General features: G+C 54.1%; 1 protein-coding gene across 2 annotated transcripts in view; it reads right to left on the bottom strand.

Moving 5' to 3' along the window:
- VPS13A (vacuolar protein sorting 13 homolog A) overlaps window positions 1–13,870 on the bottom strand; it is a 2,196,319-nt gene that overhangs the window by 1,211,833 nt on the left and 970,616 nt on the right. The gene's annotated exons all lie outside the window — the stretch shown is intronic.

The raw sequence follows: 13,870 nt of genomic DNA on the forward strand, positions 1-13,870 counted from the left end.
GCTTCCACTCCTGTATTCCTAGCCCTGTGACACACCGCCACCATGTCTTATCGCCAGCACTGCTCGCGTAGTGTCACAAGTTTCCTTGCTGCATTGGATACTCTTCCGGCAGTTCAGCAATCCTTTTACAACGCACAATCTCTATCGGGCATCATTATTGCTTCAATTTGTCCTGTACTGTCTGATACGCTTTCAGACTCCCATCCCTTCGATTAGGTTCCAGTCTACCAAGGCCGATAGCAAGGCCATAGAAACCAGCGCACGCAGACCCAATTTGCCGCAGCTGCATCAGGCATTCCTCATCGTGTGCACCCTCCTCTGCTCTGACCTCCGTTTCTCTGAGACAGCGGGTTTGCTCAGTTGGGCAGGGTAATCCTAATGCACAAGTTACTACTTTTGTAACGATATATCTGTAAGGGACATTAGTTAGTGATAGATTCCTTACCTTAGAATATTCCCCAGGCGCAAGATTGGATCTAGAAAGTTTTCTGCTTAGCAGTACCCCTGCGCACCGGTAGGTGGGGTCATGGGCTCCGCGTCCGTCACTGGCGTCGTATGTGCCGGGATGGCGTCACGGACCCTAATTAGGCGATACCCAGGCGTGCTGACGTCAGTTCTGTACACGACTTTCCTTGCTGAAATGCAGAGCCATGCAAGAAACTGACCATTGGTGCATACAACTAGGGCCCTAAAAGGGGATGACCTTAACCCTAGAAATCGTCTCGCTGAACAGGGAGGATGGGTGGGGCAGTAAGGAATCTATCACTAACTAATGTCTCTTATAGATATATCGTTACACAAGTAGTAACTTGAGCATCTAAAAGAGACATGTTAGTGATAGATTTCTTACCTTAGAATAGATACCCCAGCAATACCAACCCCGGTGGTCGGTCTGCGAACAAGATTACACCAGAAAGTCACGGAGAACAGAACGGCCAAAGAAGCTGTCTCTCCGGACCGGACTGTTAAGGCCAAAGACAGAATAAACAGAAGAACCTCAGAAAAAGGGGCCAAAAGGGGGTCTACACCTTTTGCTGTGCACCATGCCACAAATCTGTTCCATCAGCAGGCGTATACCATTTTAGTGAAAGAAAAAGGGGATCAAAGCACTGATTCCCGCACCGATCTAATGTCTCCTACACTTTTTGAGAGACAATACGAAGGTGCTGATAGCCTGAGACACAATCCTCTATGTCCCATGAAGATTAGGAGAAAAAAACCTCATTATCTCTTCTAACTAAATACACAAAATTGTGGCTCCGCACCCTTCTAATAAGTCAGATTACATGTATTTTTGGATAACAATCCTTGTACAGTACTATTTGCAAATTAAGAGGTTCACATTCATTTTCCCCAAAGTGAAGTCAGTCACAAGTTCTGGAAGTTTAAAACTTGATCTTTATTCAATTCTTGTTTTCAAATGAAATAGCCAACGCGTTTCGTCCGTTACCGGACTTCTTCAGGGCATAACAAGTTCATAATATTCCAGGATATATGTGCCTGTCGGTAATCAAGTCAACCCCGATAATTTTAAAAGTTGCCTATCGATTCTTATGGCAATATGGAGATGGCGTTATAATTTTCAATAGATACTGGGAAGTGTAACCGCCAGAGTACGCGTGTCGTCAATCATGTGGTCATCTGGTTCGGCAATACCAGATGACCACATGATCGAAAGGTGTCAACTGTCACTGCTCAATCTCCATGCATGGAGGTGGAGGCTGGACAGGTTCGGGTGGCGGAACGCCCCCTGCCGCTGTGACAGAAGATCCTCCCGAAGAGGCAGACTGATCGGGGGATCGATGCTCATACTGAGTAGCTCAGGATACAATACTCTTTGAGCCCAGTCCGGAGCCACAAGAATAACTTGGGCCCGGTCACGCCTGATCTTCTTCAGCACTCTGGCAGAAGTGGTATAGGCAGAAAAGCATACAGTAGACCGCAGGTCCACTCGAGACGAAAAGCGTCTCTGAGCGAGTGCCGCCTTGGAAATTCCAAAGCGCAGAACTGATGACATTGTGCGTTCCCTTTGGTGGTGAATAGATCAAACCAAGAAAGAGACCTTGCACCACGTCAGAGTTCAGACGCCATTCGTGATCCGCCATGCACCAGCGGCTGAGTTTGTCCGCCCTGGTGTTCATAGAGCCTGCCTGGTGTTGACCCATCCAAGGTAATGCCTTGATGTTCCAGCCACGTCCAGAGGAGCAGCCTCCTGACATAGGGTGCATGACCCCACCCCGCCCTGTTTGTTGCAATATCACATGGCGGTGGTGTTGTCCGTGAATACCTGCACTACACTTCCCCGGACAGAGGGAAGGAATGCCTTCAGTGCAAACCGGATTGCCCACAGCTCCATAAGGTTGATATGGAGCCGGAACTCCGCTGAAGACCAGAGGCCTCTGATCTCCACCTTTCCCATGTAGCCCTCCCATCCCAGGAGTGACGTATCCGTCACCACTGTGTGCTCCGGTTGGGGAAGGGAGAGGGATCTGCCACTGACCGAATTGCGGTTCGTGAGCCACCACCGCAACTGTCGTGCATCGTCCTCCGAGATCTGGACATGATCGGACAGGTTGCCCTGATGCTGTGACCACTGGAACTTCAGGTCCCACTGCAAAGCATGCATATGCCATGGGCATGCGTCACCAGCAGGATGCAGGAGACCATCAGGCCCAGAAGCCGGAGGGTCATCGTGACGGAAACCCGGGATAGAGGCTGAAAGAGCGGAATCATAGCCTGAATATCCCGGACTCGTTGCTCGGGAGGATAAACCCGAAACAACGTCTAATCCAGAACCGCTCCGATGAAAGGGAGCTTCTGAGAGGGACTCAGGTGCGACTTCGGGACATTGATGGAGAACCCCAGCAAATGCAGGAGGCGGCCGGAGTCTGGAGGTGGGAGACGACTGCCTGGGGCGAGCCCACCTTCGACAGCCAGTCATCGAGGTAGGGGAAGACTGACACCCCTGACTTGCGCAGATGAGCTGCGACCACCGCCATCACTTTAGTGAACACCTGAGGGGCACTGGTAAGGCCGAAGGGGAGCACGGCAAATTGAAAATGCTCCTGGCCTACCTTGAACCGCAGGTAACGCTGGTGGCCAGCAGGACAGGGACGTGAAAATAAGCATCCTGCAAGTACAACGCTACCATCCAGTCGCCAGGGTCCAGGGCAGTCAGGACCTGAACCAGAGTCAGCATCTTGAACTTCTCCTTCCGGAGGAAGTGATTGACGTCCCGTAGGTCCAAGATGGGGCGCAGTCCTCCCCTTGTCCTTCTTGGGGACCAGAAAGTAGTTGGAATAACAACCACTCCCTACTTCCTGATCGGGAACGTACTCGATGGCCCCCTTGGCCAGGAGGGCCGAGACTTCTGAATGGAGAAGAGCTAAATGATCCACCGACATGCAGTGGCACCGAGGTGGCATGGCTGGAGGGGAAGACAGAAAGGGGAGCGAGTAACCTTGGCAGATTATCTGCAGCACCAACTTGTTCGATGTGATCTCGCACCAGTGGTGGAGGTGGCGACGGACCCTGCATCATACCGGCGTGGGGTGCAGGGTCCGTCGCCACGCTTGGAGGCTTGGAGGCGGAAGCAGCGGGGGTGGAGGTGGACTGACCCGCCAGCTGGTTACCAGACATGTCCCTGCAGAAGCCACGCCCACAGCCACGCTGAAGCTGGGTCTGCACAGGCTTTGTGGAGGAGCACGCCTGGGCGCTTTTACCCTGGCCACGAAAGGAACGAACTCCAGGCGTGGAAGGGCTCTTCGTGGAAAGACCCAAAGACTTGGCCGCGGCCCATGAGTCTTTAAAGCGCTCCAGAGCATTGTCAGCCTTGTCGCCAAAGAGGCGAGAGCCATCAAAGGGCATGTCCATGAGCGAGCTCTGGACATCAAGCGAGAACCCAGTAGATCGCTACCACGCATGGCGCCGCAACACCACAGTCGTGGAAATCGCCATGCCCAACGAATCAGCCGTGCCCAGACCACACCTGATGTACGAGTTACTTACCTTCAGTAACGATGTATCTGGTAGAGACGATTCTAGCCGCAGATTCTTTCATGTAGAATTACTCCCAGGCGTGAAACTGAATCCGGAAACTTTTTTGCCACAGCATCCCTAAGCGCCGGGGGCGGGACGACATCAAGCAACTCCGTCCAGGCGTCGCCGCGCACGTGACGTTAACGAGGTCACATAAGACCTGCCCCAGCGCGCTACGTCAGTTTTCTTCAGAGAAGTTTTCCGCACCACAACGCGGAATTACCAGATAAAAAACTGTGGAAGCATGGAAACAGTGTGCAAAAAGCAGAACATTTGGATTTGGAAAGAAACGGTGACTAACACCACCAGCCACAGTAGTGTCACACCAGAGAACCCAAGGTAGGGAAAGAAGAAGAGGCGAGCAGAGCCCTGCACAACCACCCTTAATCAAAGGATAACAATGTCAGGAAGGGAGCAGAGGGAGGACAGGGATCCCCCCAAACCTGGAGTAGCCAGAGTAGCAGAGCACCGAAACACTGGGACCTCATCCTCCCAAGAACCAAGGGAGGAATGAACTGCCCCCAGGTGGAGCCACAGGAGATACAGCGCCACCCCCCCCACCCCCGGAGGCGAGTACCGAAGACCAACCTAAGGGTCCTCGAAGAATAGGGGAGGAAGGGCGGGCCGTGAAGGAATCTGCGGCTACAATCGCCTCTACCAGATACATCGTTACCGAAGGTAAGTAACTCGTACATCTGATAGAGACTACTAGGCGCAGATTCCTTCATGTAGAATAGATACCCTAGCAATACCCCCTAGGAAGGAGGGTCTGCGAAAGGACCCCACCAGTCAATACAGAACAGAGGGCCCCACAGGGAACCAGATCTGTGGGCCAGGTATAACCTCGTCCCTGCCAGGCAAGGGAAACCTCCGAAGCAGACCCTCACCGACCCCAAATGATGTAGGAGGGAGAAGAAGGCTGAAGAGGAACCAAGGGCAAGGTCGGAGAGGCCGAAGCATCCCACTGTCCCACAAGAAAACACATCTTCCGCCCAATGCCAAGACAGGAAGGGAGTAAGAAAAAGAAGCCTAGAAGACCCAAGGAAGCGAGGGAAAGAAGGCAACCCACTCCAGGTGGAGAAAAACCTGCCAGCCAGAACTGCGTTGGCAGTCAAAAGCCGCAAGAAGAACAGCCCGAGGACCCAGGAAGGCCAAGCGCCTGGTAAGGGAGAACATAGGATCATCCCAGACCTCAGGGCACAAGCAGGGAGAGGAGGGCACACCACTATGAGTGGCCGCGCACACGACCTCAAGGAGCAAAAGCAACCTACACCAACGCCAAGAAGAACAGGCACTCGAAGGCGACCAGAACCCTCCAGCAGAGAGCAAGCCACATAATCGCTACCACTACCCCACCTAGGGTACGATAATTCCCAAGATATGGGAACCCTCTTTGGAAAAACTTCCGCAGCAGAGGAAAAAAAAAAAGAGCCACGGGGGAAAAAAACACCCCCGCGAGAGGCTTGACAAGCAGCCCAAGCAAGCACAAGGCCTAATCTCAGGGCCAAGTCTGCACAACAATTCCAACACACACACATAATCAACAAAAGGGCTGTCCAGCAGCCAACAAAGCCAAAGTCCCAAGGAAGCACCCAAATAGCCAGAAAACACACTCCACAGCCAGAACAACCGGCATAAGAAGGCCGAGCATCAACCCGACTCAGGAGTCACTGAGGAGGGGATGGAGGAGGAGGAGGAGGATGATAAGGAGGAGGAGGACGGAGCCCTGCCAAGAGCCTCTGGATGGCGGAGTCGGCCGGGGCATGGAACAACAGGCTGCCATCAAATGGAAGGTCAATGAGTCGCTCCCGAATATTCTCAGTGAATACTCCATCCCAAAGCAAAGCATGGCGATGGAGAGCGACCGAGGAAGCCATGGCCCGGCCCAGCACCTCTGAGATGTCCGTAGCGGAGCATAAACGCTGCAAGCTCCCAGCCGTCCAAAGCATGATGCATCAAGTCCACTTGACCACCATCCTGGGACGCTGCGGATCCCAGAGACTCAGCCGAGTCCCACAAACAGGAGGAGGCCTGAGCCAGCACATACAAGGTGTTCAGGGCCTGCAGGGCAGCGCTGTTCAAGGAGATAATGTCGCGCCCCCAAGAGTCCAATAAGCAGGCCTCTCGGGATAGCGGAGTCAGCAGCGGCGGCAGGGAGGGAAAAGCAGCCCGCAACAGATGAGGCAGAGGGAAAGGCACGCCGGGTCACGTGGCGCTGGGAGATGCCGGTGCAGAAGATGCTGAGGCACCGGGTCCCCTAAGGCAGGACGCCTCCAAGCCCCCGTCAAGGAAGAAAAGAGGGAACCTTCAAAGAGGAGCAGAATCTCCCTCTCACCATAGCCCTGGATGAGGACCTCCAATAGATGGTCCGCCGGAAAATGAGCCACAGGGCAACCCATCCGCAGGATGCCCACATCTGTGGACACCGCATGAGCGAAGGCCGCACCGCCTCCGTAGGGCCCCGCGGCGGGGAAAGCAGCTCCTCCGTGGGCGACGGCTGCAGACTTAGGCAGCCGTCCCCGAGGCCAAGCGGGACGGGCAAGGGCCAGACTTGAAAGTCAGAGGGGCCGAGGAATGAGGAACCTGCGGCTCTTCCGACAAACACCTCTGCCTCAGGAAGGGCGGGGAGCCCTTCGATGCCGGTGAAAAAGACACCACACGGCGACCAGTCTCTGGGGAGGACGACACAAATATGCAGCCTGCCTTCGGAGCGTCCTAAGACGAAAAGTCTGCTGCCTGAAGCCGGTTGTCGGCACCATCCGGCGTCGCCGGCCAAGGTTCCTACAAGTCACCCCACACCAGAGCCCGGAGCGGAGCTGGAGTCGAACGGCCCGACCCCCGAAGTAGCCACCTGCGCGGGGGAATGAGACAGGCCTGGGGAGTGGCATGAAGCCCTCCGCCAGCTGCGGCCCAGAATGAGGTATTAATCGCTCGGTAACCCATGAGGTGGTGCCAGGGACGATTCAACCTCCAACTCGCCCTCCGTCGAGGCAGCCGCCGGTGGGGAGGGACTAGTGGGGCCCGGAGAGGGGCGAGGGGTCCGCACCCAGCCACGACCCGGAGCAGGACGAGGAGGGTGCACCAACCCCTGTGGCTCCGCAGAGTCCAGCTTCTGCCGGCACCGTCACCTTGGCCGTAGACAGGACCACCTTGTCAAGGGACCGGGAGTCCTGCGACCCCACAGGGACTCCCGCAGGAGTTTGCGGTGAGGCAGAGACGCCGTGGTCTGAAGAAGGTGCCCCAGTGGAGCCGCACCCCAGGAGAACGACACCCTCCAAGCCTGGATCCGAACCAGTTGGCGCCGGGTCCGGAGCTGTTGGCGGCGCGGAGGGAGGGGGAGATGCCAGCGAGGCCTGCAAAGCCACCGCATATGTCTCCATTTGGACTCTCGACGCCCCAACACCGGGAAACAGTGGCTAGGACGACATGCGGTCCACATCACCCGCGGAGTGTCCATGCCCCCAGTAAGCCGGCACACAGCCCCCGGGGACAAAATGCGACACTTACCCACCGATGAGCGACGCTCACTTGAAATCGGAGAACGGCGAGGACGACGACCACGGCCGAACTCGAAGCAAACCGAGGGGAGGACGTCGACCGGGAGAGACACGCCTAGAGAAGTTTCATGCGGCGCTCCCATCGCGACTTCGGCTTCAACTGTTGACAGGCCTCGCAGTCTGTGGTGCCGTGATCCTCCCCCAAACACCACATACAAATGAGGTACGGGTCCGTCGCCGACATAAGACGCCCACAAAAAGTACAAGTTTTGAAGCCCGAAGGCATTCGCACACTGTTCCTCCAAAAGAAAATGGAGAAAAAAGGGGCCCAAAACAGGCCCGTAGCAAGGACCGGATCCGCGTTGCACGCAGAAAAGGAAAAACTGACGTAGGCGCGCTGGGGCGGGTCTTATGTGACCTCGTTGACATCACGTGAGTGGACAACGTGGGGTGAGTGGTGAAGAAGGCAGGATCACCAGGCCGACGCAGCACCATGTGTAGGAAGCGCCCTCCTCCATAGTAGACAGAGGGGAGGCAAACCCCCGGGTCAGAAGACACATCAAGTTCACCCGCATCTTGAAGGTCATCCACCCAATCCTGCTCAGAGTCACACTGCCGCGCAAGGGGGTCCTCAGAGCCGTCCCAGTCTCATCCGGCTCCGGAGTAGAAGGAGCCGGCCGCGGCGGCAGGGCCGGAGCCGGAGAGGGGCCCCCGGCCGGGAAAGGCGCCGGCCGGGGCCGAACCGGAGCCACATCCCAATGTGGATCCCAGCTCGGAGCGAAGTGGTCCGCGAACCGGGGCGGGACAACCGGCACCCAGTGCGGTGCCTGTGGCGGAGCCAGGGGCGGTGCTGGGCCCGGAGCCAAGGGCAGCGCCGGATTCGGCGGTGCTGCACCTTGTGGCGCCGGAGCCAAGAGCGCTGGATCCAGTGGCTCCGGGGCCGGCGCTAGAGGCGGTGCTGCCGGGCCAACAGGATCTGGACACGGGATCGCGGAACCCGCCGGCGCGCAGGCGGGAGCCCGAGGCCTAAACAGGCAGTCCATGGCAGCAACAAACTCTTGCATCTGTTCGGGAGTCGCCGACGAACCCGGGTAAAGCGGGTAGGCCGCAGGACTCCCAGGCTCCAGAGGAGCCACAGGAGCGAAGCCCCTGTCCTCTTCGTCCACCTCCGAGGAGCGATGGGGGACGTCGGAGAGCAAACACGCTATTTTGACTTCTTCTTATGGCGTCGCATACCGGAATCTGAAGGTAAAGACGCCGCGAACGGCCCCTAGACCCGGAGTGGCGGTGAGAGGCGTGCCAGACCTCCAGCAACTTCTGGCGCCGCTCCTGCAAGGCCTTCGGAGCCATGGCACAGCAGTCCCGACAATCCCAGGAGTCATGGTCGGTCTCCAGGTAGTAGAGGCAGACATCATGGGGGTCCGCCACCGACATATTACGGCGGCACGACCCACAAGACTTAAAGCCGGGCATCCCTACGTGCACCAGGAGACAAGAGAAGTAGACAAAAGTCTCAAAAAGTGGTAAAAAAATGACCGAGGTACGTGCTCAGTCCGGATCTGCGCTTTCGGTGTGGAAAAAGAAAGAACTGACGGCAGCGCCTAAGTAGTCTCCGTGACGTCATCCCGGCACGTACGACGCCAGTGATGGACGTGAGTCGCATGACGCCACCTACCGGCGCGCAGGGGTACTGCTAAGCAGAAAACTTTCCAGATCCAGTCTGGTGCCTGGGGAATATTCTATGGTAAGGAATCTATCACTAACGTGTCTCTTTCAGATTTTAGAGGACAGATCTACAATGTTTATTAAACAGTCATGTTGCATTCTCTCTTTATTTCCCTCTCTTGGGGTTTTCTGGTTTTAATGCTATAAACTTTCTTTGACAGGTTTTTGCGCACGTACCATATGGCCATTATGCCGGGACAGATGTGGTCAATTCACTAACCCAGTGGTTCCCAAACTTTTTTGACCCGTGGCTCCCTTGACCTAATTGGCAGTTGGCCATGGCTCCCCCCACTTTTTTTTAACGGTGGACGGGTGGGTGGAGATGTAAGCCCGACCTCGGGTGTACTTCCTGTTTCACTCTGACTGCCCCCTCTGTCCATGTCTGCCCCCGCCCCCTCAGACTGCCCCTTCTGTGCATGCCTCCTCTTTCGTGACCTCCGACTACCCCTTCTGTCCATGCCATCTCCATGCGTGCCTTCCGACTCCCCCTTCTATCCATGCCTGCTGCCTTCGTGCCCTGAGACTGCCCCTTCCCTCCATGCCTTCTCCCTTCATGCCCTGAGACTGCCCCTTTCCTCCATGCCTTCTCCCTTCATGCCCTGAGACTGCCCCTTTCCTCCATGCCTGCTCCCTTCGTGCCCTGAGACTGCTTCTTTCCTCCATGCCTGCTCCCTTCGTGCCCTGAGACTGCCCCTTTCCTCCATGCCTTCTCCCTTCGTGCCCTGAGACTGCCTGAGATTGCCTCTTTCCTCCATGCCTGCTCACTTCGTGCCCTGAGACTGCCCCTTTCCTCCATGCCTTCTCCCTTCGTGCCCTGAGACTGCCTGAGACTGCCCCTTTCCTCCATGCCTGCTCCCGTCATGCCCTGAGATTGCCCCTTTCCTCCATGCCTTCTCTCTTCGTACCCTGAGACTGGCCCTTCCCTCCATGCCTTCTCCCTTCGTGCCCTGAGACTGTCTGAGACTGCTCCTTTCCTCCATGCCTTCTCCCTTCGTGCCCTGAGACTGCCTGAGACTTCCCCTTCCCTCCATGCCTTCTCCCTTCCTGCCCTGAGACTGCCCCTTTCCTCCATGCCTGCTCCCTTTGTGCCCTGAGACTGCCCCTTTCCTCCATGCCTTCTCTCTTCATGCCCTGAGACTGCCCCTTTCCTCCATGCCTGCTCCCTTCGTGCCCTGAGACTGCCCCTTTCCTCCATGTCTTCTCCCTTCGTGCCCTGAGACTGCCCCTTTCCTCCATGCCTACTCCCTTCGTGCCCTGAGATTGCCCTTTTCCTCCATGCCTTCTCCCTTCGTGCCCTGAGACTGCTCTTTCCCTCCATGCCTTCTCTCTTCGTACCCTGAGACTGCCCCTTCCCTCCATTCCTTCTCCCTTCGTGCCCTGAGACTGCCCGAGACTGCCCCTTTCCTCCATGCCTTCTCCCTTCGTGCCCTGAGATTGCCGCTTTCCTCCATGCCTTCTCTCTTCGTACCCTGAGACTGCCCCCTTTCCTCCATGCCTTCTCCCTTCGTGCCCTGAGACTGCCCCTTTCCTCCATGCCTTCTCCCTTCGTGCCCTGAGACTGCCCTTTCCCTCCATGCCTTCTCCCTTCGTGCCCTGAGACTGCCCCTTTCCTCCATGCCTGCTCCCTTCGTGCCCTGAGACTGCCCCTTTCCTCCATGCCTTCTCCCTTCATGCCCTGAGACTGCCCCTTTCCTCCATGCCTGCTCCCTTCATGCCCTGAGACTGCCCCTTTCCTCCATGTCTTCTCCCTTCGTGCCCTGAGACTGCCCCTTTCCTCCATGCCTACTCCCTTCGTGCCCTGAGATTGCCCCTTTCCTCCATGCCTTCTCCCTTCGTGCCCTGAGATTGCCCCTTTCCTCCAAGCCTTCTCCCTTCGTGCCCTGAGACTGCCTGAGACAGCACCTCTCCTCCATGCCTGCTCTCTTCGTGCCCTGAGACTGTCCCTTTCCTCCATGCCTGCTCCCTTCGTGCCCTGAGACCGCCCCTTTCCTCAATGCGTTCTCCCTTCGTGCCCTGAGACTGCCCCTTTCCTCCATGCCTGCTCCCTTCGTGCCCTAAGACTGCCCCTTTCCTCCATGCCTTCTCCCTTCGTGCCCTCTATCCATTATCTCCATGCCTGTTCTCTTTGTGCCCTCAGACTCAGGTGCGCAACACCTACTGAACTCAAAGGGCATCAGCCCTCCCCCCCCCAGTCCCCTCCCCCAGTTGTGCGTGGCAGCCTGTGGATAAGACCTCCTGGGCACACAAGCAGCCGCACCTGAGCACTTCACAGGTCTTTTAAAGACCATTTGCATGTTAATGAGGCCTTGCTGTTGTTTCACCCCTTCCAAGAGCCCCTGCAGCTCCACTCTGTATTTTGCTTACAGATCAGACTACCCTTTCTTTATATTCCTGTTTCCTTAAAGTGGCGGAGTTATAACGATTATGCAGGTGTCATTTCTAAATGTCTAGCGCTGCCACTTTAATTTCCCACATCGTGCGGCGTCGCCCCTGGCAACGCATAACGGCTAACCGGGGTGCCGCGGCGCACAGTTTGGGAACCAGGGCACTAACCTATAGTGGTGAGTCACACATCGCAGTCATTATACATTGGCGTCATATGTTAATGTGTTTCAATGTATGACTAAATAGGAGGACTAACTGTGCGTTGTACTCATGCTATATATGTTCTCAATATGTTTGTATGACATTGTGACATGTTGCTCTTTGTCTCCACAATAGGTTGAGCTTGAACATACTGAACAGCCAAATTCACTGGTTCAGTATGACACCATATCATTTTTTCGCACGTGCGTTCTCATGCTTTTTCACTTTCATTGCACCTATTTATTGCAGTAGCTGAACTACTGACCCTGAAGAAGGCAGTGACACTATTCTAGGTCCTTTGGCCGAAACATGTTGGTCTAGCATTTACACAGATGCCTCTAATGGCAGCACCTGCGTTACCAGCTATTTACTGTTTTTAATCCTGACACCGGGTAGCTGAATAAAGTTGCTGCATAGCTAACCCCGTAGCCAGTTTTAACCACTCACATTTTAGCACTGCACCTTTTCTGGACACACCAGGGTTATAGGGTTATAGTACACTTGCCCCCTTCTCAATGAAAACAGCAGTTGTAGCCCGCGTGGTGACTAGTTCTTTCATGCGAGGAGGCACCCTTATGATGAAGCATGACACCTCTGGTGTGTGAGGGGAACCGTTCCTAAAAGGGAAATCCCCCTCAGAGTGGCAGAGTGCACCCAGAAATTTGTATGACCTCCCATCGACTCCGGACCCGTGGCCCTTTTTTGTGATATGAACGTTTGTCTATTGCCAAAACATTCTTTGTGGAGCCCACCACTGCTCCTACCAACACCTCAACAAAGTTCTTAGGTTTTCCATCAGCTTCCTAGTCAGTCATTCAATCTTCGATAGTCACCTCCCAGTACCAAGATAGGTGAATCTAGGTCTACTACCTGAACCGTTCCTGACATTGTGGTCTAATCCAGTCACAGCAATGACCCTTCAATGACCAGGTCAGACTTTCTCCTATTTGCCCAGTAGGTGCCAAACACATCAATGCACCATAAATGTGCCCTCTCAACTCAGATTATTAATCCTACAAGCACATACTTTACTGTTAAGTCCTCTCCTCGAAGACAAAATTTCATTCACCCTCTACGGAGTCATTAATTTTCCAAAAAACTATATCTGACTTAAAAGAAAGTCACAGCCGCTGAATCTGCTTCCAGTGCTTTCATGTCAAAAACTACTGATATGTCCTCAAATAAACAAAATACAATTACAAGCAATATTCCATGAAATATTTTCACCTGAACATTTCAAATCCTCAAATAATTACAATTATAAATAATGTTCAGTGTGAATCAGAAGTTTAGAAACAATACTACCAATGAGAGGTCAGTGTGACTTAATAGCTTTCAGAAAAACTTCACCCAATGGTGATGCCCTTTCCATTTGGAAGCACCCTTGCCTGTGGTTACTAAATTACTGATTTGACCTCAAATAGGAAAAAAAACTTTTCAGAGGTGCTGAATTGAAAATCTGAGGGAAACAGTGATTTTGGGAATTACAATTAGTTCTCAATTGATGCATGTACTTTGGAGCTTTACAGCACTGGATTACTTCAAAGTAGCACATTTACAACAAAAAGGCCACTGGAACAATGACAGTCAAGGATTCTATATATTCAGGCTCACTGATGCTGTAATCATAAATCCAGAAACAGCAGCTCCCAAGTATTAATTTTTAAGGGCTTCTAGAATTAGGCGGGGTCAGCAGCACCCGATCAGATTTGATGGACATCTCCAACAAACCGTCTCACTCATTCCTATTGTTCTTCAATTCAGATAAAAAGTTGTTGTTTTTTAACATCCCTACACACAGACACCCAAAACCTTTTCCTCCTTGAGGAAGTTGCCTGATCATGGTTGTGTTTTGTCACTTTCTCAGATCAAGATTTAACAACTTCAGATAGTGATTAATGCAAGCATTTGGCCCTGGGACCTTTCAGATTTGTAATGTGAAATATTTAAGGTCGAACTATCCCGGCTTAAATATTTTTTTTAAAAACCTACATGACTGGAATAGAGAGATCTTGCAGCAGTTG

This window comes from Lissotriton helveticus, chromosome 2_1 (genome assembly GCF_964261635.1).
Source record: "Lissotriton helveticus chromosome 2_1, aLisHel1.1, whole genome shotgun sequence".
Classification (NCBI taxonomy): domain Eukaryota; kingdom Metazoa; phylum Chordata; class Amphibia; order Caudata; family Salamandridae; genus Lissotriton; species Lissotriton helveticus.